The sequence below is a fragment of the Oryctolagus cuniculus genome, chromosome 4 (genome assembly GCF_964237555.1).
Source record: "Oryctolagus cuniculus chromosome 4, mOryCun1.1, whole genome shotgun sequence".
Taxonomy (NCBI): Eukaryota; Metazoa; Chordata; class Mammalia; order Lagomorpha; family Leporidae; genus Oryctolagus; species Oryctolagus cuniculus.
The window spans coordinates 13,506,013-13,529,896 of record NC_091435.1 but is presented as its reverse complement, the minus strand read 5'-3'; the positions used below and the strand labels follow the sequence as shown (position 1 = coordinate 13,529,896).

Here is a 23,884-nt window from a genome sequence, read left to right as displayed (position 1 = left end):
GGGACAACAGGATATTCCCCACCCCTGGCCTACACTCAATGTAGCTCAGAGAGAACCAATTAAAACCTGGTCAGTTCAGGTCTTCCCTCTACCCACAGCCTTCTATTGCACTAAGAGTCCACCACGGCCTCCCTCACCACACTCCTCTTTCCACCTAAGCTACAGTGGTGTCCATGCTAACCCCCCAAAATGCCAGGCCTGGCCCTCTGCCCCATCTACCCCTTACCATCTTTGCCCCACTGTCACCCATTCAGTGTGGTTTTCCTATCAAAAGTTCCAACTCCCCAACACTTGCCTGCACCACTGTAATGACCATCTGCTACCATGATTCTCAACCACAATGTCAATTATGCAAAGTCAGGGATGCTTCTTGGTTGTGTTCATCACAATAGCCCAGCCACCTGGAACTGAGTGTGGCACCAGGTGAAGCACCCAAAAACACATGTGGAACACGAGGGTAATGAATTCAAATAGTAAAACCAGCCCTCAAGGAGAAACACACAGAGAAGCTTCCATTAAAACCTTCACGACTGCTCAGCTCCATGCCAACATGCCCTGTGAACACAGTTCCCCTGGCAACTCCTTACAGACAGGCATTAAGAACAAGGCAGGGTTTAACCACTTCTGGTCCCCAGGACACAACACTTCCAAATACCATCTAAGCTCTACTGTTCTTAACTTTCCCTAGAGCATTCTGGCTAACATGGAATTTACCCAGAGAATCCGTTCACCAGAACTGCAACCCTAATATCAACAGCGCAGCCACGATGCGTGATCAGAAGGAAGGAAACAGGAACTGAAATCGATGCTCTCATAACTATGCACTCACCAGGGGAAATCCCAGGTCTCATCACATCCCAGTTCTCCAAGCATCAGGGCCTCCCGTTCGACAACAGAAAGGATTTGGAGAAGTAACAGAGGTTAAGAGACACCTTCTGGGGGATCATAAAGAGAATGTAGTGTGCTCTCTCTCCTCAACGTTGGTTTGTATGCTCATTGTGTTAACTAGGACCTGGCTCCCCAGCACTCAAGCAGGGGTTTAAACTCGGGTGTCTTAATGGCTGATGGATTGAGGTGCAGATCTGATGTAATGATGGTGTCTGATAGGTGGGGCTGGCACGAGATCTTGGGGTCACGGAGACATGTCATGGGGGAGTCTCATGTGAGGTTTTATTATTTCAGCTCTAGTTTCAACCTAGGTTCTCTCTCTACTCCTGGCTTGAGATGTGATCACTGCTGCCACACTTGCCATAACTCACCTCCACTGACACCAGACTGGGATCGCCTGATCCTATAACCTCAGACTGTAAGATGAAATAAACCCTTTCTTTCCCAAAGAAGCTCCTCTTGAGTATTTTAAAGTAAAGTGGACCAATATATTGTTGTTGGTGTTTTATAAAATACTCCACCTTATGGAGCAGTTTAAGGTTCACAGCAGAACAGCAGAAACTTCAGGGATTTCCCATATACCTCTTATCCTACCATAGAGCCTTCTGGCCATCAACATCCCCCATCAAAGCACTACTTTTGTTAAACCAATGAATTGGGGACAGCACTGTGGCATAGCGGGTAAAGCCACTGCCTGCAGTGCCGGCATCTCATACGTATATCAGTTCGAGTGCCAGCTGCTCCACTTTCTTTCTTTTTCTTTTTTTAAAGATTTATTTATTTATTTGAAAGTCAGAGAGAGGAGAGGCAGAGAGAGATCTTCCATCTGCTAGTTCACTCCCCAACTGGCTGCAGCGGCCAGCAGCTCCTCCACTTTCGATCCAGCTCTCTGTTATGGCTTAGGAAAGCAGTGGAAGATGATCCAAATCCTTGGGCCTCTGCACCCACATGGGAGACCCAGAAGAAGCTCCTGGCTCCTGGCTTCGGAATTCAGGTCGCTGTAGTCATTTAGAGAGTGAACCAGAGGATGGAAGACTGCTCTCTCTCTTTCTGCCTCTGCCTCTCTCTAACTCTGCCTTTCAAATAAATAAATAAATCTTTAAAAAAAAAAGAAAGAAACAAAAGAAATTTCATAGATGAAATGAGTGCAGTAAAAGAATTTAAAAAAATTAATCTACTTTGGCACAATATTATCACCCAAAGTCCATAGAGTTCACACTAAGGTACATTCTGGGAGCTGTGCATTTCATGGTGTGTTGAGCAACATATAGTGACAGGGATCCACCCTCATAGCACCAGACTGAGCTACAGTTTCACCATCTTATAAAATTCCTACGTATCAGTCTTGTGGTACAGTGGATTAAGCTGCCACCTAAAATGTTAGCATCCTAGATGATAACCAGGTCAAGTCCTAGCTGCTCCACTTCCAATCCAGTTCCCTGCTAATGTGCCTGGGAAAGCAGTGGAAGATGGCCCAAATACTTTGCCACCAATGTGGGAGGCCCAGAGGGAGTTCCAGACTCCTGGCTTTGGCCTGGCCAGTTAGGGAGTGAACCAGCAGATAGAAGATCTCTCTCTCCCTCTGTCTCTTTCCCTTCTCCATCACTCTGCCTTTCAAATAAATTAAATCTTTAAGAACAAAAAAAGACATCTGTGTTCCACATTAGGGTGCCTGGGTTAGACACCTAGCTCTGGTCCTGCCTCTAGCACTCAACTTTCCTGTCAATGCAGACCATAGGACGCAGTGGTAATGGCTCAAGTAGCTGGGTTCCTGACACACAGGAAGACCCAGACTAATTTCTGGCTCCCAGCTTCAACCAGGACAGATCTGGCAGTTGAAGGCATTTGGTGATTGAACCAGTGAATGCAATCTCTCTCTCCCACTGCCTCTCAAATGTATTAAATAAATATAAATGAATACATAATTTTAAAAATGAATACATCTGTTGTAACAAGCTCTTCAAATTTATAAATGTGAAAATATAAAATATGATTTCAGCATTCCCACTTATCCCTACTGAATAAAACTTGTCTGTGCAATATCCCTGTCCATTGCATTACACTTGGCCCATTTTCCCTAACTGGTAGCACCAGCCCATGTGTTCTGTGAGGGACCCACCATAGCTGCCACACACCAGGTACATTTCAAACACTCAAAAAAGCACTAAACAAAAATCATGACAATTGTTAAAACAAAGACTCCTGCAAGTCTCTGGACAAAGAGATGAATTAGGAAGCATTCATTCCACCAATTTCATCTCAAAATCTATCATGAAACAAAAGTCACACAAGTGGAGACACATCAAGTCTGAGCGATCCACCTCTTGAACAAGAAAGTCTGTCACATGAAATGAAAACTTAAGACTGAAGGCCTCAGGCCCAAACCACTCTCAAGGCCACCCAGCAGTTCTCGGGGAAAACACAAGATGATGTTGACCAAGAGTCCAAACATGTTCTCACAAACAATGCACTACAACAAGGCACTTCACAATTTCTGAAATCAAAATGCTATCCTTACAGGAAACATCCCGTCCTACAAAGGACTCAGGACTGGGAATCCCCAAGCATGCCAACCAGCTCAAAAAATCAAACCTAAAGGCACTTTAGAAAGCCTTCCACCTTTAGGATATCGTTCTCCTACTCCAGGCTGACGTTCTACAGGTGCATTTCCCACATCCTGCACTCACCACAGTCTGAGTACTCCCAGGTTTTCATACTCACCCCTCCTTGTGAGTCAAAAGGCAGACAGGCGAGGAAGCCCAGTGGCTGAATAGACAGGGGTCGCAGAGGACTGTCTCACTGCCATCTGATTTCAAATGACAATGAAAAATAAGAGGCAGGCAAACAGTTCAAATGCCAACTTGCCATGTACTTGAGAAGCGGGAACTACTGAATATTCAGCATGCTTTTCACTTTCTTTTAACTACAAGGTCCCAAAGAAAAAGTAATTTCATTCAAAATGTCAATTACTGAGAAAAAGCAAGTTGTACTTCACTGTTCCCTTCATCTTACTGTATTTTCCCCTTTTCTTTCATTTCTCTACTGCTGAAAATTACTTCCAGATTCTATCTTCTCTTTAGTTTCAACCATTGCAACCCTACATGAAGCCACTTACTACTGGATTAAAAGAAAGAAAACACAGCTGAAAGGTAACACAGAATTTTAAAATATAACACCAAAAATATAAAATCCAGCCCCAGCAGCTGTGTCTGAAACAAATAAAAATATAATAATGTCTAAACACATAATTAGTGGAATCAATCCTTAGTAACCACAGGGGATTGGTTCCAGGACTCCTGGCACATAACAAGAACCTTATATAACATTTATATATAAATTCCTGTATATTTTTACTTTACGTCATTTCTAGATTACTTGGAAAACCTCATACAATGCACCTGCTGTATTATGCTGTATCATTTAGGGAATAATGACAAGAAAAAAGTCCTTGCATGCCCAGTACAGAACAATTTTTTTCCCAAAGATTTTCAATCTGCAGTTAGTTGACTTCTCAAACATACAACCCATGGGTAATGAGGACTGACTGTCATGTCAAGCTAAAAGTTGAGCCTTGGTACCCAAGATTCTCATTGCAGGCTTTACCTGCCTTGGGGAAGAACTTCCACACATCACAAGGACCCCAAGGACACCACTCTTAGCCCTGCAGCACTGGCTCACCTAAGGTCCAAGAGTTAGGAAGAGCCCAGGATAAGAACTTGAGTCTTGACTTCTTTCTAGCTCAAGCTCTCTCTCTCTCTCTCTTTCATATTTCATTGAATCAAAACTAACTCATCCATACTGATAATCATTTTGTTGATACATAAATGGCTGAGCTTACCATAAATACCCTCACCCATCTCCTTAACAAAAAAAAATACATATATATATATATATATGTACTTTTTTTTTTCAGCAAAAGAGAAAAATCCAAGAACAGGGTCTAGCAGGGTCAATTCTGACACTGGAATCACCAAGAGAAAATATTCAAACCACCACCAGGAAACTGAGCAGTAAAACTCCCACATTTACATTCTCACTATTTATATGATAATTAAAATCACCCTCCAATGACCTGCAACAAGCCTGTGGGTTGGATCTTTTCAAGTCTAAATGGCCTATCAAGAATCTGCACAAACTAGGTTACTCAAAATATTGAGAAAAGCAAAGCAGAAACTAGCATGTCCAAACTAGTTGTTAGCTCTGATTCTTAAAAAGAAATAAACACAGGCAGCTTCTGACTTATGATAATGCAACTTCTGACTTTTCAGATTCAAGACTGTGTGAGACCCATCTGCATTCTGTAGAAACTACACTTGGAATTCTGAATGTGGCTCTTTCCACAGGCCTTTATCTGTTGCCTTCCAAGTGCAGTAGCAGGAAGTTGGATCAGAATTGTAAGCAGAAATGTATCCCAGGCACTCTAATATGGGATGTGGGCATCCCAAGTGGTGGCTTAACTCGATGTACCACAACACCCATCCTCTTGACTCTTGAAATTTATGGAACTTCTAGGAGTACATGTTTGGCCTAACAGTTAAGACACCACCTGGGACACACACATCCCATTTCTGAGTGCCTAGGTCCTGGCTCCACTCCCAATTCTAACTTCCTGTTAATGCACACTCTGGGAGGCAGCAGGTGATGACTCAAGTAGTTGGCTCTCTGCCACTCATTAGGAGAGCTGGATTGAGTTCTTGGCTCCTGCTTCAGCCTGGCCCAGTCTAGAATGTCACAGGCATTTGGAGAATGAACAAGTAATTGGAAAATCTATCTAAATCAATCTCTCTCCCTTTCTCTCTCTGCCTCTCAAATACATTTTTAAAACATTTTTTAATTCAAAAACAGATCACAGGACATTGCACATGCTATTGTAATGCTCTTGCAGTCTTTAAAACAAGCAGACAAAAAAACCCTTGTACCCTGCTATAGCCCCTACCACCTCTCCCAGGCCAGTCTGTTCTTCCCTTCTGTACTGTGAGGCCCTGAGGGAGCATGAGCTGTGTGTCACACTTCATTACATCTTCCAAGAATATCTCCAAACAGCAGACCTACATCTACCCCATGACTGATTTGCTAAAAGAATGAATATATGAACTAAGTAACCTTGCCATTCCCCCTCCAAAAAAAAAAAAAAAAAAAGTTAATATGAAGCATAACAACTCAAGGTCACTCTGTTCACTTGAATACATTACCTGATGTTGGCTTGTTGGAACACCTCTAAATACATTACAAAAACAGATAGTACTACTTATTTCCCAGAGGCTAGAATTGATTCTGACTGAACTCCTCTTGCCTGAGCTCTATGCTTAGTTTGCATGTGGACCATTGCAACCACCTCTGTGTTTCCTCTTCAACCAAGACCAGGAGAAACCACTGGAGCTGTCAACTCCCGGTTCTCCTTCAGAAGGGATTTTGCTGCCCGGTGCCCAGTCTGGGTTGTTCTTCATTAACTTCCTTCCTCTTCTCCATCAAAGCCCTCAGTCCACATTACAAAGATTGATGGTGTTTGACCAGCAAAGGTAGCACTGATAAGGGGAGCTCCTGCTCCATTTTGACTCTGGCAGATTCCAGGTACCTGCACCTGAGCCTCCAGCCACATTAACGGTGACCTCTGGAATGCATTTTTTTGTGTTGCTCTGAAAACAGTTATCTGTAGCACCCTCTCTCCCTTCACCAACTCAAATTCATTCACATTCCCATAAGGAAACCAACCTCTGCGGAAGATCCATTAGGAGCAGAGAGAAAAGTCTGTGCTTTGAACAGCCTGGCTTCTTCCCAAGCTAAACACACTTATGTAAATCTGTCTCCATTCTGCGCCAGCCTGGACAGGGCCAGGGTACCCAGCTTTTGCAGAGTTAAGCATTGTTTACCCACTGTCAAGTGGGTATTTCCCAGTCCACCTGTCCTCCTCCCACGGAGGCTGGCTGCTACTACCCTACCCCCTACCCAGGCAACCAAATGTGGCATCAAAGGAGCCCCCAGAGTGGCCATCTGTCCCTGCCACACCAATGTTTACACAACATGAGCAGGAGAGGAGTAGGCTGGGGGAAGGCTTCAAGCGGGGAAGGCTTCAAGGTGCCCTGCTACAGAAGCCCCCAGGCCCCAACAGTGCACCAAGACAAAATGATCAAAGCCCTCAACCTCCCTGGAGAGACTCCAGCCTCTTACAGAGGAGGATAAACCTACAAATCCGACTTCTCCGGAGGTGCGCAAGGACCAGCTGGATACCTTTCACCTGTGGATGAGCAGCCAACAATCTAATCCCTAATTCTGCAGTTTTTCAAATATTATTTTCCCACCAAAAACTCACACATAAACAGAGTGATTAAGGAGACTTGAGGAAACTGCTCAATTAATGACTTAAATTCACTTTAGTCTAAAGTCTAAGAAAAATTGGATTGGCCACAGTAGAAAAGGTACAAACCAGAAATTAATCCGAAAGTCTTTTGAATTCCCAAGTTCATATGATCATGAGATACCATCACTGAAACACCCCTACATCCCAAAACCAAAAGTCAACATGAGTGGGAACACTCCCAGGTTTAAAAGTCAGATGAACACAGTTCAAATCCAGAATCCACCTCCCCACCTCCCCCAACATACAATGCTGCAGTTTCAATCAAGCCCCATGGGTTTTATCAACTGGATTTAGGAATGAGAATGTGCATCAGACAAAGGGGCTGTAGAGTTGGATCAGATGCAGTCAGCCCTCCCCATCCATGGATCTCGCATCCTCAATGAACAGTTGATTCAATGAACTGTGGGTGGAAAATACTCGAAACAAAAAAATCTGTACTGAACATGTACAGACTTTTCTTCCTTGTTGTTATTCCCTAAATGACACAGCCTAACAACTATAACATTTACTCTGTATTAGGTAGTATATGTAACCTTGAGATAAGGCCAAGTGTACAGAGGATGTGTGTAGGTTTCATGCAACTTCTATACCCTTTTAAATAAGCATCACTGGATTTTGCTCTCTCTGAGGCTCCTGGAACCAATCCCCTGCAGATGTTGAGAGATGGCTATACTCTTTTACAGAGTTCTTAGTAGAATGCCAGGTACACAGTAGGTGCTCAACCCATGTAGTCTCTTTTCCTTTGCTTCTTCACTTCCAACCTAGCTCTTTCCCTAATTTATAATGGTGGGGAGGTGAGCACGCCCAGGAGGTAAAGTGTCTCCAAGTGGAGAAGTGATTGCAGGAAGGGACAGCATTATGGGACAGCAGGTTAAGCTGGCCCTTGCGACATCGGCATCCCGTATCAGAAAGGCAGTTCAGTTCTCAGCTGCTCCACTTCTGATCCAGCTCCCCTGCTAATAATGCACTTGGAATGCAACAGATGCCCCAAGTAATTACTTGGGCCCCTGTTACCCATGTAAGAGACCAAAATGGAGTTCCTAGCTTCTGCAGATCTGGCTGCTGCAGCCATTAGAGGAGTGACTCAGTGGACAGAAGATCTCTCTATCTCTCCTTTTCTCTGTCATGCTGCCTTTCAAATGAATAAATAAATCTTAAAAAAAAAAAAAAAAGTGATACTCCAGGCTGTTTTGCCAGCCATCATTTGAAACTGACCTTACCAGCTCTGCTGAGGGATGGTTATCTTCCCTCTGTTATCTTCCCAGTGGGAGAGGGGAGAGACACTTGCCCATGGTTCACCTACCATTTGCATGAAATTTGTTAAACCTCTTCCCAAGCATTGGAAGAGAATCCACATTATTCATCACATAAATTTGCTTAAATTCCCTCAGGGGGAAGACGGGCTAGCCACTGTGCTTGAAGCCAAGAGATGATGCATGCACTCTATGATTCAGCCTCACAGCTGCAGCGTGAAGATACACACACAGACACACACGAAAATGGACTAACAATTTTTAGATATGCCCCTCGCTTCCTTTATTTAACTTGTGTGCTTTAACTTCATTATTTCCCTTCACTCAGAGAATCTGTAAACAATCCTGACATTTCTCTAGACAGCTCCGACCAGGCTTTAATTACTCCCCAAAGAATTGTTGAACCCTGGCAATTTGGTATAGGGCACAACAGCAGTTCTCAAGCATGCACAATGCTGCCGGCCGAAGGGGGAGAAGATGTGCAAGGCAGCATCGGACACACAACCCTGGTTCTGAAAAGCAAAATGGGCAAAGGACCAGGACAGACCTGGAGGCAGCAAGGAAGAGGAAGGCTTGAGTTGGCCCTGAGGGAAAGGTAAAACCTGAACAGACAGAGAGCTAGGCTAGGGGCAGACGTGAGACGGACTAGGAAGGTTGATCCCTCCCGCTTGTGTGGCCAATCATGAGACAAACATTTTCTAAGCACTGCACAGCAGTTACTGGAATCATTGCTCAAGCAGAGACACACAGACAGCCTGGCCTTGGAGGAGCACATGGATTCAGGGAACACATCCTGATGCCAGCCTACCTGGATGTCAATCCCAGTTCTCCTAGTGTGCAAATCTGTGGCTTTGCAGAAGCTATGTAAGCAAGAGAGAAGTGGTGTCCATGTTGTGTATTAGGTGGTGCTTCCAGAGAAAACCAGTTGGGCCACAGGCGCAAGTTAACACTGCGAGGAAGGAAGCCACAGGGGCTCTCCGGAGACAAGGTGGGGAAAGCTCAGGGTTGTCCTGAAATAGAGCACCCTTCTCACAATGAGCCCTCACCAAGGACTGTCTGGGGAGTACAAGGATTTCCCACAAAGAGAAGCCATGGCTCAAACCACATGAGGGAGCAAACTCCCAAGAAAGGTCCAGGGGTTTAGCCAAGGATAGGGATGGGCCACACTGTGTAACCAAGGGTTAATGCTGCTGCTTTTGTCATGACTTATACGTGGTCACGCCATGGGAAAAAGCACAATCGAAGGATGACCATGCATTGTGATAATAAATACAGCAGCTGCTAGTGTACATCCAGAGAAAGGAGTGGCCAGGGCTGGGGCTCTGGATCTGGGCAACAGGCAAGACTGGAGGAACAAGTTCCAGCAAGAGCGGCAGAGCAGGCCAGAATGCTGGGTGGGAAAGCTGAGAAGTTGCAGGCATCAGGCCTCAGGAAGCATCAGCAATTTGGCTCTCTACCAAGAAGGAGTCTCTTCACTCTATTCAAACTCTGGACCAACCAGCATTTTACCTGGCAAATATTAGAGCACGCATCATTACATCACCTACCAGCAAGGTTCGTGTGGGTCTGTTCAGAGGAAGAAAGCAGAGATGAGAAGAACAGCAGCAACTTCCTATAGCCAGAAAAAAGCCCCTTGGATCTAAATCATTCTACCCCTGAGAAGTGAACAGGGCAGCATGGGCAGATGTCACTGTCCCTGTTGACACAAGGGACATGGACTCCACACCCAGGAGGGAGGGATGGCACTGGTGGAGGCAGCAGTCTCTCTCCTGGAGTGACTATAAACGTGCCAGTTTGCAACTTGATCCTTTCCATGAAAAGAAACCCACATCTATCATGCAACAAGGACATCCACCTAGACCACAGCAATAAGTCCCTTATGAAATATTTCACTTTCCCCGAACCCACTCTGCCACAGAGCATGACGGCTCATCCCCACTCAATAAAAGTAATGTGAGCCCACTTCCAATAGCTCCCAGGCAAGAGTATTTTGACAGCAAACTTCCCCTGCTGCAGCCCAAATCAATCCTTCCTAACTTGTCCCAGTGTCACAGAGGCAGGCGAAAGAGAAGAGGAGTTGACAAAGGCAGGAGACACCCACTGGAGTCTCTGAAACAACCATGGGAACCACCCAACCAGACTGGACCCTGAAGCATCAGAAGGTTCCCAGGATACCAATTTCAAAGCCTCAGACTACAAGTGGGCTCAATCAGTAACACCCTTCCCATCAAAACAGGTCACAGCTAATGAACTTCCTAATGTGCCCAAAGATGCAGGTAGCATCATCTGACAGTGAAGATCTATAAAGCTTAAATCCGCACTTCCCGGCCTCAGGCAAACACGGCACTTAACCCATGCAAAAGAGAAGCAGCTTGGTCAAGATCTCCAAGGGTGCCATCCACGCGGGCTGCTCAGGTCCTAACTGAGGGACTAGGATGCAGAGCATCACACCCACAGAACCAACCCTCCTCCTCCTTCTCCTCCTGGCTTTTGGGTCTAGAAAGATGGGCTTCACTCCACAGTGGCTCTACCTATAAGAGCAGATGGGAAAATAGTGGTTTGGGAGCTCAATTTTTATATAATTCTAGAGTTTGCAAGCTCATCCTCAGAAACATCAAAGAGATGGGGAAAGAACATCCCGTGTGGCAGACACTCAATACAATAGTATTTAATACTGCACTAGAATTTCCAAAAATTTTCTTACTTATTTATTTGTTTGAAAGAGTGACAGGGAGACATAGAGAGAGAGATCTTTTGTCTGCTGATTCACTCCCCAGTTGTCCACAATAGCAGAGGCTGGGCCACATTTAAACCAGGAGCCACAAACCCCATCTGGGTCTCCCACATCAGTTGCTGGTACCCAAGTATTAAAGCCATTGTCTAGGGGCCGGTGCTATGGTGGAGCAGGTAAAGCTCCAGCCTGCAGTGCCAGCATCCTATATGGGCACCAGTTCAAGTCCTGGCTGCTCCACTTCCTATCCAGCTCTCTGCTATGGCCTGGGAAAGCAGCAGAGAATGGCCCGAGTCTTTGGACCCCTGCACCCACATGAAAGACTCAGAGTAAACACCTGGCTCCTGGCTTTGGACTGGCACAGCTCTGACCATTGCAGCCATCTGGGGAGTGAACAGGCAGACGGAAGACCTCTCTCTCTCTCTCTCTCTCTCTCTGCCTCTGCCTCTCTGTAAACCTGCCTTTCAAATAAATAAATATTTAAAAAAATAAATAAATAAAGCTATCATCTACTTCCTCCCAGGGTGTGCATTAGCAGGAAGCTGGATCAGAAACTGGGGGTGGAACCAGTGTTGTGGCGAAGCAGATTGCACCACCATCTACAATGCCAGCATCACATATGAGCCCTGGTTCTGGCCCTGGCTGCTCCACTTTCAATACAGGTCCCTGGTCCCTGCTAATGCACTTGAGAAGGCAGCAGAAGATGGTCCAAGTGTTTGGGCCCATGCCACCAAGGTAGGAGACCAGGATGGAATTCCAGGCTTCTGGTTTCAACCTGGCCCAGCCCCTGATGTTATGGACATTTGGGAAGTGAACCACCACATAGAAGTTCTACCTATCTCTCTCTGTAACTCTATTTTTCAAGTAAACAAATAAATCTTTGAGAAATGTTTAAAAAAAAAAAAAAAGACACGTAACAGGGACCTGAACCCAGGCACACTGATACGGGATATGGCATCTTCACCTTTGTACCTTAATGCTGGCCTCAGAACTGGTGTTTTAATAAGCAATTAGTATTTAGTAACCAAAGAAGCATTTAACAGGCCCTGACTTAACTATAGTTTTGTGCAAAGCATCTAGGCAGTGGTCAGGCTTGCCCACCGAAACCTCATAAACAAAAACAAACACTGGAGCACGTGATTCCAAGATACTGAATGAGGGTCTGCGATTCAACACTACTGGGTCCACAAATCTATACCCAACCATTAAGCAAATAAAACTTCCCAAAAGTGGTGTCCTCTTCCCTGGACATTTTACCAATTCAAAGCCACACTAACACTTGTTTCCACACAACAGCATCAAAATAAACTGGAGAGGCGGCATTGCAAAACACGCCTCCTCCTTCTTCTTCATCCTCATAAAAGCTTCGGCTAGAACAAAACAGCACTACTGGGTCACCACGGACAGGCCAGCCCAAGTGCAGCTAGGCAATCTGTCTTCTGTAAAAACAACTCCATACTCCAGGCCTATTCACTGTACGAAATGCAAAGCCAGGCTCAGTCCTTGGGTACAGCTGGGAATGACTGAAGCACAACATCACAAAGCAAATGAAGCCCCTCCTAGCTCACAACCCCTTCGCATTCCCCCAGCAGCCCTTTGCAATACCTGATGCACAGATAAATATGAGTAAACTATGCCATGCATTCCGCAAGGTGTGATCAATCGTAGGAGGAATGAATGATCTAGGGTTGGACATCTTCAAAAATGCCATATTCTTTGTGAAGGAATTTTAACCAGTCAACCTCCTCCACCCTAAGATTTATTTTCCCTTCTTAGTTGCGAGATCAACCGTAGTACTAAACAATTCACTTCAGACTTCCCCAAAAGTACTGGGGACCCCAAGGTCTGGAAACATTTTCTCAGAAAATGCAGTGGTAACACAAAACTGATATGGTAATCACCAACACCATCTATCTCCAAATTAAATTCCCAAGTATCTAAATCTGAGAAACTTTGCCTTCATAGAAGCAACCCACTACATTACACCACCGCAGTGTGTGCCAAGTTTTGGGCTTTGTACTCATTTTGTTTCTACCAAAAAGGAAAAAGAAATAAGAACAGAGCAGTGAGATCCTCCAGAAAATGACATAAGCAGGGGAAACAGATCCTAGAAAGGTAAGATAAAAAACTGGAGGGGAGAAATTCACATCAATAACCTGAGGTAGATAAAACTACAAAAAGCAACCAAGATATCCCACTTGCACCGAAGGCAGAGAGAGTGAATGAGGAATATGTTTTTTTGTTTTTTAAGACTTATTTATTTGAGAGCAGAGTTACAGACAGAGAGGGACAGATATAGGGGTCTTCCATCCAATGGTTCATTTCCCAAATGGTTGCAATAGGAGGAGTTAGGCCAAGGGCCAGGTGCTTCTTCCAGGTCTCCCATGTGACTGCAGAGGCCTAAGCACTCGGGGCGTCCTCCACTGCTTTTCCAGGCTATTAGAAGAGAGCTGGATTGGAAGTGGAGTAGCAGGGACACAAACCAGCATCCATATGGAATGCTGGCACCTCAGATGGAGGCTTACCCTATTACGTCACAGCACCAGCTGCAACATGGTTCTTGTTTATTCCACTACAGTAACTTTTCACTTTTCTGGAAAGAAGGCACTGAGAGAGGTGGTGAGGATGGAGGTACAACAGAAAAAAGGCCAGGAACTGAAAAATACACAAGGTACTATGATGCGTAAGTGCCTGCTTTGTGCCAAACTATGTGACACATGCCTGAAATGAACATTTATACTGGACTCACACATGCTGGGGAAAGGAAAATTCAGAGAGGTTAGACAACTTTTTTTTAAACAGATTTATTTATTGTATTTAAAAGGTAGAGTTACAGAGGGAGGGAGAGACAGAGAAAAAAAGAGAAATCTTCCATCCACTGGTTCACTCTCCAAATGATGGTAATGGTTGGGGCTGAGACAGGAGGAAGCCAGGAGCTTCTTTGGGGTTTCCCACATGGGTGGCAGGGCCCAAACACTTGGGGCATCTTCTGCTGCTTTTTGTAGGCCATTAGCAGAAAGCAGATAGGAAATGGAAGAGTCGGGACAGGAACCAGGGTGGATATGGGTTGCTTGGGTTGCTACCATCACAGGTGGCAGCTTAACCTGCTACACCACAACATCTGCCCCTATACGACTTTGTTAAGGTCTTACAGCTGAAAGTGTAAGAGCTGGGATTCAAACCTAGGCCCTTTCTGACTCCAGCATTCTTGATCTTCTATTGCCATACACTCAGAAAGAAGTTCTGAGAAAACCTTAGATTGCTCAGTTTTATGCATTAAATATGAATCAAAATGAAACACTCTACAGTAATTAGAGCAAATTTGCTATGCTCAAGCACAAGGTAAATCTGTATTGTCAAGTGGGTTGAAAACACCTACAATTCACATCAAATTACCAGTAAGTCTCATGCAAATTCTAGTTAGATGTTTCCAAAACAATTTCACAGGGTGTGCCCCAGTCAATACATAAAACCCACCTGGGAACAACTGGATCCAATGTATATGGTACTCAGGAAACAGAAGGTATGTTTTAATAAAACTGAAAGACATAGTCTGTGTCAAAGACACAAAGATAAATACATAATGCCTTCCTCTTTGCCTCCAAGGGACTCGGCTGCTTATTTTCAAAGGCCGTTGTAAAACCTTTTTTGACAGAGTTCCATGGGGCAGAATTTTAAAACCATATATGAATCCCAGAAAGGAGGTGGTATGACATTTGTGCTTCAATTAAAATACAAACAAAAGACAAATTTGGTTCTTCCAAAAGGCCAACAAAACAGAATGCATTAACAGCACTGATCAAGAAAAGGCACAAGCGATCAATGCCAAGAACAAAAAAGGAAACATTGCTATAGATGCTGCAGTTTTTAAACATATCAAAACATATCATAATAGGATCACGTGTACAGCTTTATATCAATTCACTTTAAAATGTACATGAAAGGAAAAAATTCTTATAAAACTTGGTTACTAGATCAAAATAATTTTCAAGGTTCTATACCTATTAAACAAATTAAATCTGCAATTAAAAAAAAAAAGATACAATAGCCAGAGTCAAACGAGGTTACTTACTGGGTAACACAGAGAATCATATGAAACCAATAATCCAGAAATAACGTTCTCTCAGATCTCTTTCAGATGTCTTCGCAAAGTCTCCTAACTGTCCATGTGACACTATCTAAAAACCTTTACTGCATGAATCACACATCCCCTTTCTCTGGCTAAGGGCTGTAGTCCAATAAAACCCCATCTATTACTCAGTTTCACCAGCTCTACCACGAGATACAATTTGGTTGTCTTTCCTGTTGAGTGAGTTACAGGAGCAGGGAGTGGAAAGCCATATGCCTTGTGTCAGCATCAAGTTCATGTATACCTGTCTAATCCTTTCTTGAGTCCCAAAGGAGCCAGCACGCATGACTCCAGCAGGTAGGACAGCCCAGAGTCCTGAAACCTGCTTTTCTTCCCCTGGGATATGTCTGGTCTGGTTTAAAAGTAATTTCCTTTGCATCCATATCTATCACTTCAAACACACACACACACACACACACACACACAGAAGGACAGGGCAAGCTCAGCAAATGGTGGCCCCCAGTAACCTGTCCCCTGATCCCGAAAGTTCAGGTGGAGGTATGCTGAGAAAGCACACCTTACTCCACTCTGAGATCAGGAACGTGATAAAACCAGCTATTACCACCCTCCTCATTGCACTCACCTCAGAAGTGGGAGAAATACTTGCAAAATGAGTATTTGGTTTGCTGTAACAGACTAAGAACCACAAATTTCTTCATCTTTGTCTCTGTCCCTAAATTAAGACAATTATCTGGAAATTCTTAGGAAGGACTTACCTAAATGCACACACACACACACACACACACACACACCAGTTCCTGGGGTAGCTGCATTCCTAGGCTGTTGACCAGACAAGAAATGAATGCGAAATGGTTAACAGTGAACCCAAAGCTGCCATCTGACCCCCATGCAGTGAGCAAAACACTTCATATCAATGAAAAGGCCACTGACAAGCTCAAAATAAAAGCTGAAGAATATTTCTGAAAGTCCTTATTTGGGCCAAGTTCACCCTTTCCTGGGACATATGAACTGTCTCTCTCATTAATTCCAACACCCACCCCATGCCACCCTCCTCGCAAACTTCCTCTCAGCACCGCACCCGAAATTGACTTGGGCAATCAGTCGGAAGACAGAGCAGCAGCCGCAGAATAATTGACGTTTTCAAAAAGGCTCCAGATAAACACCTCCACAGCCGAGAAGCCTGCAGCAGAACTAACCCCATTAGAGGCAAATTAATGAGAAGCCGGGACTTCTCCTGCCTCCCTCCAGCACTCCCATCCAGGTGCCAGCCAGGCGTCGCAGCTTCAGAATCCTCCTCGGAACTTTTTCTCACTAGAATCCCAAGCCTTTCACTGGGCTTCGCTTCCAACCACATGGACCTGTGATTACCCAACGCGCAGCAGGGGACAGCCCCGGGCAGGGACACCATCTCACAGGCTCCTTCCGGACCCAGTATCCCATTCACCAGCCTTCAGTGACCCAAGAAGAAGCGCTTTCCAAGCCCGAATCCCTTTACCCTGGAGCCAGTGCCCACCTCGCCAGGCTCAGCCAGCAAAGCGAAGTGCCCGGGGCACAGGGCGCAGCGTGGAGACGCTGGGCTGGGGGCTCCTGCTGGGCTGGGGGCTCCGGGACGCTCGGGTTCTCCAGCCCCAGACGCAGCGCCCTCGGCTCGAACGGCGCCAAGTTCTGAGCCCACGCAGCTGCTTCCTCGGACCACCCAACACCACGATTCAAGGGGAGAAAAGAACGGGATTGAAAATCAAAGCTCACCCCTGCTCGGCGAGGCGCACATGTCCCCGGCTTCAGGGATCTCAAACTTCCAGTAACAGAAATGAGGAAGCGGCACCCTTCCCCGGCTGCAGGCGGAGGCAGTGGGTGTGACTAGCGAAGTTTCGTGCAGTGATGAATCTGGTCAACCGGGCGTGCGGGAGAAGGCTGGTTGCTCCTCCCTCTCCTCCCACCCACCTCCCTCCTCCACGCCTCCTTCTCCAGGGTAACTCCCCCACCCCTCGGCCTTCGCAATGCGCTGTCACTCAGCGGCCCGGCACCCTGCTCAGCGCATCCCTAGGAAATCTGTTTCCAACAGGTCTGTCTGAACCATCCTACAGGTGAGCCTGGCCACTATGCACAAAGCATAAGCTCTGTCATTTTGTGAACTTTCTGCCAGGAGACGGAAAGAAAGCAGTGCCTCTTAAAGGGTTCCAAAGGCTAAAAATCTTAACTATCCCCCTACCGCGTCCCCGTCTCAGGCAGGAGAAGGGAACTCAGTTCCTAAGACTCTGTGTATACAGTCAATCGATTAGGAAGGATAGATCTGAACTCTTTGAAACCTATTAAGACGTATTTCATATAGCCAAAAACACATTCAAAAAGAATATAACAGACGCAAAGTGTCTACCATACTACACAAAGAAATTAAAATTACCAACATAAAGGGGAGTGTTTGGCCCAGAGTTTGACACCACTTGGAATGCCAGCATCCCGTATCTCAGTGCCTGGGTCCAAGTCGGCTTTGCTTCCAATTCTAGCTTTCCACTAATGTGCACCATGGGAGGCAACAGTGCTGGCGCAAACAGCTGGGTACCTGCCACCCACACGGGAGATTTGGATTGGGTTCCTGAGTTGAGGATTCCTGGCTTGGACCTGGCCCAACCCCAGCTTTTATGGTCATTTGGGAGGTGAACCAGCAGGTGGAATACTGATCTCAGCCTCTGTCTCTCTGCCTTTCAAAAACAATTAAAAATAAATAAATTATTCTTAATTGGCTCCTAAAAGAATACCAGCATAGCTGAAGCTCTCTTTTAAATTTCTTACAATACTTCCCCCTTTTGCTCTCGCTAGGGGGAAAAACCTACCATATATCTAATTTCATATGAGCAATTTTTATATTAGCTTCTAAAAATTGTAAAGGAAACATACTCGCTTCAAGTTCACAAGAAAGCAATCTAATGAGCATGCCTCTGCTGGGCTTGACTTGGGTTTCTAAGCAGGTTTCATTAATAAAACTTAAAGTGATCACAGGTTAAATGAAGCCTCAGGTGGCTGGACAAAGAATGAAAAGAATCACTAGAGAAGAAATCTGGAGTGACAAATTTAAGGCCATGTCAGAAATGGCTGAAGCACTCATGGGTGAAACTGACACTTACAGCATGATCATTTCATAAGTTAATAGTGTACCAAAAGTCAAGGATACGGACCCACACTGCAAGGGGCTTTCCTCGAAGACACAGCCTACAAATATGGAAAGACAATGTTCATTAAAGAAATAACAGTGACTCAAATAACAGCCAGAGTCATAGGCTGGGAGCAATACTCGAGAAGGGGAACTCTCAGGATAATCGTGATAAGAATCAATGTGATGGAAACCATGATGCCTTCAAATTGGGCTCAAATAGAGACAAATGCAGAGAGAGAGAGATGTGTGGTTCACCTTTATGTTCTTGGTAATGCACAAGGCAGGTATAAGTAGGAGCTAATAGATGAATGAAATAAAGAAGAGTCTCATGCGCACTTCTGAAAGAACAGGACAAATAGAGGTAAGAGTGTTAGGACAGAGAGGAGGCTCTTAACCAGAAGTGACGTTGCCCGTAGAGGGCATGTGGCAGAATCTGCAGCTGTTTTTGTTCATCACAGCACAGGAGGTGCTACTGGCATGCAGTGGGTGGAGGTCATGGGTGCTGTTCAAAATCCTGCCATGTACAGCACAGCCCCACAAGCAAGCACTACCCACCCCAAGACACCAAGAATGCTGCAGGTGAGAACTCTGAGATGCAAGTCTCACTATCAACTCTCATTTCGTGGATTTATTACACACAGAATAATCAACCTTATGAAGACACTTTCTGGGGACTTAAAAATATACATATGGAATCCCATTTCTCCTCCTTTTCTACCAAGCAGCACTAGCTGCCTGGGAAGCATCCACGTGGGTTCCAAACCTGATGCTGAGATCAGAAGCAGTATTCAATGGTTTACGAAGCAATCTCACATCCATGCATACACTAAGTGAATGGCTGATGCTGAATGTGGATGAAAACAATCAAGAAAAAAGGGAGAGGAGGAGGACCTTATAAGGCCAGAGGATCAGCTTCAGCATCAGAGATCGCACAGTTGGAGGGGTGTGCAGAGATGTGAGGAGACAAGACAACGGCAGGCACCACATACCCCATCAGTCACGCGTCTACTGATAATGAGTCAGGGCTGGAAATACTCCCCTCCAAACAGGAAGGAAGTGTAATCTCATTACAGCTTATGGAACAGAATGTGACAAATCCCTCACAGGAAAATGAATGCAAGCGCCCTGAAGGCTCCTGTGAGAGCTGTGGCCTTACAAAGGGGAGATGTCTTTGCCCCGGGTTGTCTGGTCCCATCGTCACCTAAGAAGTGTCCTCTGAGCTCTGGGATGCCAAGCATACTCATCTTTCTGATATTAATGTCTGCTTGGAGGGAGAGAAGGGTTTTCTGTTGTTGGTGCTCAGTGTTTCTCTAAAGAAGGCAGAGGACAGTGGGTTTGCTCCCTGTAAGTCCCCTGAGTCCAGACATATGATCAATGCTTAAAAATGTTATGTTGCAGGGCCAGCACTGTAGTGTAGCAGGTAAAGCTGCTGCCTGAGACACTGACATCCTATATGGACACGGGTTCGAAATCCCAGTGCTCCACTTCCAATCCTGCTCCCTGTCAACGTGCCTGGGAGAACAGCAAAAGATGATGGCCCAAGTGCTTGAGCCACTGCACCCATGTGGGAGACCCAGAAGAATCTCCTGGCTCTTGGCTTTGGATCGGCCCAGCTCCGCCCACTGCAACCATTTGGGGAATGAAACAGTGGATGGAAGATCTCTATCTCTTTGTGTCCCCCTCCCTCACTCCTTACAACTCTGCCTTTCAAATAAATAAATCTTTTTTTTAAAAAATGCATGTAGCAGGGGCAGGCACTGTGGCACAGTGGGTTAATGCCCTGGCCTGAAGTGCCGGCATGCCATATGAGTGCCAGTTTGAGACCTGGCTGCTCCACTTCCGATCCAGCTCTCTGCTATGGCCTGGGAAAGCAGTAGAGGATGGCCCAAGTCCTTGGACCCCTGCACCAGCACAGGAGACCCAGAAGAAGCTCTTGGCTCCTGGCTTCAGATCAGCTCAGCTGTGGCCATTAGCGGCCAATTGGGGAGTGAACCATCAGATGGAAGACCTCTCTCTCTCTCCCTCTGCCCCTCCTCTCTCTGTGTAACTCTGACTTTCAAAGAAATAAATAAATCTTTTAAAAAAATGTATATAGCACTGAACTGAATCAGACTCCACTTCCCTCCCCATTCCTTAAGCCTGAAAATAAACAGCAGCCTCTAGCTGCTTCTAGAGAATTCCCAAGGGTTCCTTGAGCTCAAGAGCCTGAGCAACCTGTGAGTAGACAATTAACATAGGACAACTCCTGTTGCTTTCATTCAGAAGACCTGGACAGACAAGCCAACCTGACAGAGGTAAAACTCACCAACATCGGAAGGCAACACATCCCAATCAATGGCCTTGAGCCACACACACACACACACACACACACACACAAGCATCTCTTCCCATCAAATGTGTTTCTACAACAAAAGGGCTGAGTCCTTCTGCCTGCAGAAGAATTCTAAGCCAGGGGTCCCTCCACAGGCCCCTAGACAGATGGGCAGGAAGCAAGAACCCCTGCCCCTCTTTAATCTGTCAGCCTCTCAATCTGCAGTTCTGAAAGCCACTGGTTTTGCTTTTAAGAAGGTTATGAATTTAGGAAAAGAAAATGTGAAGGCCCTTGAGTCCCTCCCGAAGCAACGAACTTGGGCATGATTGTGAACTATTCCTACTCCAAAAAAAGTACAACCAGTAGAGGGAGCACAACTGATTTGTTCCTCACAGTTTCTCAAGATCAGAATAAAACCGGGGATGATGCCACATGATTCAAGTCACAAAAATAATCAATTACAGAAAATGTAAAGATTTATGTAAAAATATTTTGAAAACCTAGAAACCCTTATCAAGTATTTATACCATTAGTGGATGCTGACACAAGAGCTAACTAAACAGACAGAAGACAGTTGTAATAACAAACACACACATGTGGCAAAACAACATTTGGTACATTGAGAGAAGGTCACAAAGGGTTAAGTCCCCTCTTTCCCTTTGTGAGATGAATTTACGCTCAGAAATGAAGCACAATAGAGAGTTTATTTAGGCTTATTTTCCCCAAATATTTTTAACTCAGTCTTTCACTTGCTATTTTATATATTATATCTACTACAGCCACAGCTGACCATTTGAAAGGCAGAATAACAAGGAGAGGGGAAGAGACACAGAGAGAGACATCGATCTTCTATCTGCTGTTTCACTCTCCAAATGGCCACAATGGCTGTGGCTAGGTCAGGCTAAAGCCAAGAGCCTAGAACTCCATGCAGGTTTCCCACATGGAATTCAGGGGTCCAAGTACTTGGGTCATCTTATGCTATTCCTCAGGCACATTAGAAGGGAGCTGTACCAGAAGTGAAACAGCTGGGGCTCAAACTGATGCTCAGATGGGATGCTGGTGCCATCCACCGCACCATAAAATAGACTTTTAAATTGTGTTCCCAAAAACACAAATGTCTTCCTTAAGCAGACATGTTTTGCAATTTCTGTTCATGGGTTTGCACAGCCAAGTTGGCCTGGAATTCAGGCAGCTTCATCACAATATTACAGTCAGCAGAACTAAGTTCTGTGAATTTGACCCCAGTCCCTGCAATGGACATAAACTCCACCTTGTCCAGCTCACTTGGGAAAGAAGGAGAGTCCCAGCAACAAGGCCAGAAGTGCTCTACACCAACCTGCAATCCCCTATATCAGCATATGGGCAGTAAGGCTGGAGAGGGGTGTCCTCCTCCGGCAGTTAGGTGACACCCAACAGGAGTGTCAATCAACACAAGTGAATTATCCAAATCCAAGTGCAAACACAATTTCCCAGCATAACTGCAATTCCAAATACAGATCCCAATATGTCCTGCGGCTCACCTTAGAAATTCACAGGGTTTCCCATGAATACATTTTGCGGTTATCTAACCACTGATTGCCAAAATCAATTTTTCATGTTTGAAACGGACTGAAGGACTCAACGCGGATTCACCCCCTCCTACCCTGGTGCCTGGGCATCAGCCCTGGATTCAGTGATGTCTCGTTCAATCTGATGCAATCAAGAGAGTTTCCCAACTGCAAATTATACATGGTGCCGACCAAACATAGAGATGTGCTGCATTAAGTTTTCTCTGTCTGAAAACCGAAAACCTAACAAAAACATAGGGATAGTCCCACAACACAGAAGCTCTGTCAAAAAGGAGTCAGGAGGCCGGCGCCGCGGCTCACTAGGCTAATCCTCCGCCTAGCGGCGCCGGCACACCGGGTTCTAGTCCCGGTTGGGGCGCCGGATTCTGTCCCGGTTGCCCCTCTTCCAGGCCAGCTCTCTGCTGTGGCCAGGGAGTGCAGTGGAGGATGGCCCAGGTGCTTGGGCCCTGCACCCCATGGGAGACCAGGAGAAGCACCTGGCTCCTGCCATCGGATCAGCGCGGTGCGCCGGCCGCAGCGCGCCGGCCGTGGCGGCCATTGGAGGGTGAACCAACGGCAAAGGAAGACCTTTCTCTCTGTCTCTCTCTCTCACTGTCTACTCTGCCTGTCAAAAAAAAAAAAAAAAAAAAAAAAAAAAAAAAAAAAAAAGGAGTCAGGAAACTTAGCAATCTTTAAGTGCTGCCCACAGCACACACTGCAGCAAGTGTGTGGCAAGTTCCTTAAAATCCAAGGACTTCAGTTTCCTCAACAATCCAATGACAATGTTCAATTTAATTTTCTCTGGCTTCCTAGCTCTACTGTCCAAGTATGTTTCCATGATTTGAAAACTCCCTTTGCTGTCATTGTCCCAGATTAGATTTCCTTGCAAAAGAACAACTTTTATGTAACACATCAAAGTCAACAGTTTCAGGGCTGACTGGTAGCCTACACGTGAGAGTACTTCAAAAAGGTTGGGGAGGGGCCGACACTGTGGGGTGGTGGGTAAAGCCACTGCCTGCAGTGCTGGTATCCCATATAGACACCAGTTCCAGTCCTGGCTTCTCTGCTGCTGATCCAGCTCCCTACTAAAGTGCCTGGAAAAGTAGTGGAAGATGGCCCAAGTCCTTGGGCCCCTGCACTCATGTGGGAAACCCAGAAGACGCTCCTGGCTCCTGACTTTGGATCAGCCTGGCTCTGGCTATTGCATCCATTTCAAAAGTGAAACAGTGGATGGAAGATCTCTCTGTGTCTCTCCTCTGTCTTTCTGTAACTCTGACTTTCAAATAAATCTTTAAAAAATAAATCTTTAAAAAAAAAAAGATTGGGGAAAATTAAATTTATTTTGGTGCAAAAATTTTTGAAATCTACAATCTTTCCATAACATGCATTTTTTCATGGACTTTTTGAATACCTCTTGTATGTTTGCATTTCAATTTTTTTGCACCAAAATAAAGTTATCTTTTGATTCAATTTTTCATGAAGTTTTTAAAGTACCCTCACAGCCGTAACTGAAGCCAGGTTTATAACTGGAATGGGGATGGGAATAAAACAG

The 23,884-nt window shown here is 45.3% G+C and overlaps 1 protein-coding gene across 16 annotated transcripts in view; it reads right to left on the bottom strand.

Annotated features, from left to right (window-relative positions):
- The window catches only part of TIAM1 (TIAM Rac1 associated GEF 1), a 445,843-nt gene that overhangs the window by 201,180 nt on the left and 220,779 nt on the right, over nucleotides 1-23,884 (bottom strand). For 2 of the 16 annotated variants that reach the window (XM_070071882.1, XM_051819223.2), the window contains exon 1: nucleotides 17,070-17,223. The exons of the other annotated variants lie outside the window; for them this stretch is intronic. The gene's annotated coding sequence lies outside the window, so the exon portion shown is untranslated. Of the gene's footprint in view, nucleotides 1-17,069; nucleotides 17,224-23,884 lie in introns of those variants that run through there. 16 annotated transcript variants of the gene reach the window in all.